This window comes from Desmodus rotundus, chromosome 13 (genome assembly GCF_022682495.2).
Source record: "Desmodus rotundus isolate HL8 chromosome 13, HLdesRot8A.1, whole genome shotgun sequence".
Taxonomy (NCBI): Eukaryota; Metazoa; Chordata; class Mammalia; order Chiroptera; family Phyllostomidae; genus Desmodus; species Desmodus rotundus.
The window spans coordinates 4,853,740-4,860,428 of NC_071399.1; the positions used below are offsets into that span (position 1 = coordinate 4,853,740).

Consider the following 6,689-nt stretch of genomic DNA (forward strand, 5'->3'; position numbering starts at 1 on the left):
GAGCTTCCGGTGGCTGCCAGCAGTCCTCGAGGTTCTTCGGTCGGTGGCTCCGCTACTCCAGGCTCTGCCTCCCTCCTCATGTAACCTTCGCTGATGTGTGTGATGTTCCAAAGCTCTCCCCTGCTTTTCTCTTATAAGGACACTTGTCAGAGGTTGGAGGGCCCAGAACAACCCCCACATGTCCAGATCCTAAACTTGCTCACATTGCAAAGACTTGGTTCCTTATAAGGTACCACTCACAGGCTGCAGGTCATTTTCAGCCTACTCCTCCTCCCTTACACAATGCATCTTTAAATGTCTGGAGGATTTTCTGTTTAAGGATGCTGCTTCTACGGGTTAAGTTTACAAAGAAGCATGAACTGAAGTTACCAAATATGTCTGTCCTTGGACCATGTGGACAAATTCGTTCCAGTTTAAAAGAATGAAGAGTGTTTAGAACATTGTGGGTATTTTATGTATATTAAATGCAGTATGAAATTTCATATTATCTTTTATTCTGTTAATTGGAAAGTAGTTAAAATTTTGCACACATCTCATGCCTTCTCTTAAACTCCCATCTTTCTGTAATGTCTCATCTCTATTTCTCATTTGTAAAATAATTTTCTTTTCTGACTTTTTTTTTTATTAACTTTGCACTGAAGAACATAGAAAAAAAATTGACTAAAACAAATGTTTGACCCATTTTGGGCTGAATAAATCAAAATAGAAGCAGACATTAGAAACTCCTAAATTATGCTTTATCAAAAAAATAGGATAAATTATAAAATTGCTCTTCATGAAGTAAAATAGATAAAAAATTGAGACACAAGAAACTGTATCAGTTTACAAAAAGAGACATAATGCTGATGGTAATATTCTCAATGAAGTTCTCATAAAATTAACTAATTTCTTAATAATATTTTAATGCTCTTTATTGGCAAGTCGCCATTCTGAGACTACTGAGTCTCTTGGAAAGCCTGCTCTCTGTGAGTTTTGCAGGTTCTGCCAGAGGATTTTCTCCACTTCCCACCCTCAGTCCACAGTAAGGCCTGGGCCGGGTGGGCAGCTGACACCATCCCACACCACTGAAGTGACTCCTAAATGGGAGTCCAGGTCGGTTCAGATTTCCCCAGGAATTCCCGGGGTGACAAAACATAAGTTCATCCTTTCCATCAAAGTAGATAAATCCCTCATATGGAAAAATTAAAGAAGAAGAAAAAAAGAAAGAAAGAAAAAAGAAGAAGAATCCTTCCTTCCAAGTTTGGACCTATAGCTTGTGATTTCTTTCTTTTCTTTCTTGACTTTGAAGTGGGAGATGCTGGTGCCTGGTCAGCAATTCCTCTTCGGTCAAGTACCCATCAGTGTGGAGCTGGACAGAATACAGAAGACAATAGTATATGACATTGTGCGGTAAAGTGGGAATGAGAGATTTGTTTAATTACATTTAAAGTGACTTTTTTGCTATGCCTCATAGCCGTAAGATTTTTTTAAAAAGAGAATAAATTAAATGAAGGTATCAAATGTTAAACACAAAAGTACATTTTTATAATAAAGTGTCAATGACCTCTCTTCGATAAACACGCGAAGGGTATCAACTGAAGGAGTTTGCTGTTCCAGCCAGTGTCTTTGGCTGACTAGAGTAACAACAGCCACGGAATGGCAAACGACACGGGCAGGCAAAACCTCATGAAACAATTCAGAGAGCCCAGCATCTACATCGGGCCCGGCTTGCTGGTCAGTAACTTGTCCACACCTCTTGGACACCACCGATTTCCCTGTGATTGTGATGAAACTATCCCTTTCCCCAATCTTAACTCAGCACACTCCTCAAAATGAATTGTCTTCGTTCTCTCTCATTCACCCTATGCATGGTCCTGGATTCCTCATTATGCTCCCTTCACCCACAGAGGGGCACAGTCTCTATTTTTGTGATGTGCTTGCTACCTGTAGCCCATACTGCAGCCAGGCTAGCACTGGCCTCAGTCCACGTGAAGTGCCTGGGACAGAAGGAGGCCTTAACCTACTTTAGCTGCACTGCTGACTTCGATGTGACAGTTGCTTACATATATAATCAATGCATCCCTTAGTGTGTCCCCATGTATGGCCTGTGTGTGTTCTGTTTTGATGGTTAGATGACAAATCCACTGTGGACAAAACCCATCTCATACATTTTTTAAATCCCAATGTATATTAACAGAGTGTCCTGCATATGGTTGATAAAAAAGAAATTGTCTGGTGGTGAAAAAGAATTACAATGAGATGTATATGCCTGTCTTCTTCACTAGCTTAGGTAAGAATTGCGTTGAATTGATTAAGTGTCCTCAACTTCTTTCCCGGGACTTGTAGCTGGTAAACAATACATGTATAGTAAATATAGTTATACTCCACATCTTAAATGTAAATACGTCCATTCTGTGAACTACCGTTAGATATGCGTATACATTTTATAATCTTACAATTTGGTTAATTGTTATATTCCTTTCTGTTTTCACTTATATTTGTTTTACTAGTTTTGTTCACTTGTAAATTACTTGAGAAAGGGCAAAAATCTTTAACTTCATTTATGAGCCTTCATTGCGTGTAAGTACTAGTGTGCAGTGATAACTACTCAATACGTGCCATTGATCAGCTGATGGGCTGCCTGTCTCTATGAACTTCAGTCAAAGACCATGGGCTTCGCAAGGGTATAGCGTGTACTAATCAAGACATTGAGCTGTTTCCCAGAAGAATAGCTTGTAAGTCCTTGGATTTTTACATATTTTTATGTTAGGTGCCTGTTTAGTAACCTTAAGGTTTTATGATAAGATTTTAAAACATTAAACATATTTCTGAAAAACAAATCACTTAACCATGTTTAAGAAATAAGAAATACAATAAGCATCATTCTACCAAGTTTCCAAGAAATATATCTCAGAAAACCAGTGACAGTCTCCCTCGTCTCTTTAATTCTAGGGGGAGCATCGTGTTTGCTAACTCGGTCACACCTGAGGTGTATAGCATTTCTTTTTGCAAAAAATAAAGTAAAAGTTAAAAAAAAATAAAGCCACAAAAATTACATTGTGCCTCATTTTTTTTGAAATATGGTCATTTTAAGATGATATCAGGACATTCCAGTTATATTAAAAGACAGTTCACCCAACCCCAGGTGTAAATACTACCCAAGGAGGATAATTGTGGTTTTAGTTGTTAACGTGTAGCTGCTTTCCTCATAAAGAAAGTTCTAGTGGGATATCACACTATCAGGATTATGCCTGATCGCTGAAACATGACTTGTCCCCAGTCTAATGCTTGCCTTTTAGGAGCGCCCTTATTTTTTCTTGTTTGGACGGCAGCGATAGCTCTCTCAGAGCTGATGTCAGTATTTATAATCACAACCTTTTCTAATCGATCCTCCATCCACTACCAAAGAGATGTTTTTATTTAAACTATTTATTTTAAAAGATAACTTTGTTTTTGTTGTTAACATGATTGTTTATTATGATTATCCTGAATTCCTACCCCGACTTCCAAAATCAATTGTTCCCTGGGCTTCAGCTCTGATTAAAACTACCCGGAGTCCATGAGAGGCTTGCAGAAGTCATTCAGAATATCAACACACCTCCGCTGAGCTTCCTGTACACCACAAACTTTAAAGCTATGCCCGGGAATGAAAGGAAATAGATTTGTGTAATTTCATGTACACCTAGAGAGCCATTCTTTCAGATTCAAGTGTTTAAAGAGTGTTCTAAGTGTTTTATTATATGCTAAATCAAAACCATACCTTACTTTTCTCTCTGAAAATCCGCATCTTCATTTCCTTGTTTCACCGAATACCCTACGGTTCCCAGAGGAGAAAATAAATAAAGGCTCTAAGCGTGAGTGGTTTTCCAAGGTGCTTCTTGTCTTGATTTGAAATACATTTCATGAAAGCAAGAATAATCAGTCTCCACTGTGTTCATCAAAACTTTGGAATTTTGCAGAAGATTTTTCTTTCTTTTAAATATATAAATGATTACACAGGCTTCCTTTTCAAATTGGCGAGGTTTCTTTTAACTATTTGAATGATATAGAGACAGAGAGTCTGTCTCTCTTGACACAGAGTCTGGAATGCTTTAGTTTAAGGGCAGGTTTATGATCAATAATGGTTAAGGTTATGAGGAGCGAAGGTTCACTAATTTCTTCTTGCTTGTCACCCCGGGCTCTTGGGACTGGTTTCGTGTTTCTGTTACACCTGTCTGATTAGAATGGGGGTTAACTGTTCTCTGCCTTTGACTAATTCTGTAAGAGACATGACAGAAAATTGGGTGTGTATGAAATTGTGGTTAATTTTACTTGTCTTCATTAAGATGTGGTTTTTTCCCTTTACAAGATTACTTAGACAAAGGGCATGGGGTAGGGAAAATAATCTTAGTTATACACACCTCACATTTAAATAAACACAGCAATAATTTACATTCCTCTTAAAACCACCTTGGAACAATCTGAATTCTTAAACCCTTAAAGTGTAGTGAATAAATAATGTCTAGTAAAGTGGAGCAAAAACCCAATAGAATTAATATCATCCCCAGACTTCCTCAGACTGATCTATCCTGAAATGCTTGGAATATAACTTCTTTCTTGAGACAATGAAATCCATGGGTTACACAGACTGTTTTTGAAATTGAGTTGACATACAGATATAAGATACCGCTTTCTATAGAAATAAGAATCAAATTATTCAAGATAATTAAACCTGCATCTTCACAGACAACTGTTTACTCTTCTAGGTGCATGCTTATTTATGTATCTAATTTACATAATACTTCCACAGGTACTGATAAATGACGAGTGTGACTTAATAAGGATTATTTTTTATCTTTTGAAAGCCGGTTCACTCTTTACATGTTGTTAGTATTGGGGATTCTATTTTCTTAATGGCTCCCCCCCTACAAAATAGAAAAAGATCTGTACTGATATCAGCTAAACAATTGGCATGTACGGGGAATTAAATAACATATGCATATATCAGTAAAATTAGCTTTCTCTGTTCTTTGTAATTTTGTCAATGAGGTACTAGAAAATTTGAAATGACATATATGGCTTATGTATGTAGTTCACATTGTGCTTCTAATGAAACCACTGCCAAGGAGCTTCGTTTACCATAAAGTCATCATTAATGGCAACAATGCTGAATGAACCATCATAGCAGAGCAATGCAGACGTGACACGTACCCAATAAAAATGCCTGTCAGCCTTTTAAGATTCCTGTAAGTGATAAGCTCTCCTGAGGTCCCGATTTCATTTTCCCTGCAACTCCGGGAGCCGCACTCATTACAGCTGTCATGCGTGCCGACAGGTGCAGTTACAGCTGCAAACGGATCTTTTCTATCTCTATTTCCACGATCTCAGGACAAAGAGTAGCTTGACTTTCATCTGGAAATTTGCTATTATTTAGCCTCAGGCCAAAAGCTTTATTTTATTGAACTTTTTAACAGTTATCGTGAGTGGCAAAGGTACGCTTGTTTCCTTTACTAAACATTCTGGGGGGGAAAATTAACCAAATTGAAAATTCAAATATAAAATATTCAAAATGGGCAATATATTTTTCACAATAATAAGCATTAATATTCATACCCCAGATGTAGTTTATAACCAACTTAGAAATATCTCAATTACTCAAAGTGAAAAGAGAAAAAGCATGCTGTGAATTTGCATGATAGACCTTGAAAAGTTCACCAGGCACTTCTGGTTACTTACCAAAGAAAGAGCACCCTTTGACTTAACCCACTGTTTTCTACTTCTGTCCCCAACCTGCAGGGTCCCTGAGAGGCCAGGGTTGGAAAGTGTGCTCCAGGGTGAGCAGCTGTGGGAACCATTCTTCCTCCCTTCCTCTTGGAAGCAGGTCTAAACGACATCTGCTTTTCCCACATAGTGGGAAGCTCCTAATGAGGAGGCTTGAGAAACCCACAGAAGTCTTTTTTTTTTTTTTTTTCTTCTCTTAAGATGGTAGCTATACAGGTTGTTTAGAGTTGGGTTATTTAATGTCTATTGTGACCATGTAAGTTATATGAGAAAGAAGGGACAAAGGCTCAGAAGTCTTAGTAGTGTTTTATCTTACAGTGTTTGGGTATCACATACAGGCAAGGCGACAAAGTTTCATATGGGAACTTAAGAATTACTAAGGATTATGAGATTAGGCTCATACGGGATCCTACGTGGGGATTCGTGAGGCTTATCTATTGAGTGTTTATTATATGCTTTCCCTGGCAAACACAAAGGTGAAGCACTAATAGTCATACTTTCTATTTCTAGAAACATGGCAATTAGCATAATTTAAATAATTTTCCAGTAGAAATTATTAAATGATGGATAAAATGCAGGAAAGACAAAACCATTTCATAAATCCAATGCTGTGCTAACAAAATAGAAATGGTCCGCAAGTAGTGAAGTAAAGAGAAAACCACACGCCGTGGCCGCTAAGGGAGGACCCAGGCTGGTACTGCCCTGGCGACTCTGTCTTCCTGGAAAGAATTTGACTCTAAGTTCACACTTTTTTTTTCATTGTATCATAATGATTGTAGATCCTATTTGAAAAGCAAAGTGTTGTCATTTTTAACGTAGCATTTTTTGATAGGAACAACTTAAAAGCAAACAGTGTCCACCAATATGCTCATCAGCCAGAGGTAGGGTTTCCTTCAAAATCATATTTTACTTGCACAAGTTTAAAAATGCTGTAAGCGTTAGCATAGCAA

The 6,689-nt window shown here is 37.7% G+C and overlaps 1 long non-coding RNA gene across 1 annotated transcript; it reads right to left on the reverse strand.

Moving 5' to 3' along the window:
- Window positions 1-267: 267 nt before the first annotated feature.
- LOC123479973 (uncharacterized) lies at window positions 268-5,842 on the reverse strand. The gene is made up of 3 exons (XR_006655809.3): window positions 5,695-5,842; window positions 3,740-3,793; window positions 268-1,348 (listed from the first exon to the last, which is right to left on the reverse strand). It is a non-coding gene; the product is annotated as an uncharacterized lncRNA (long non-coding RNA).
- Window positions 5,843-6,689: the final 847 nt, after the last annotated feature.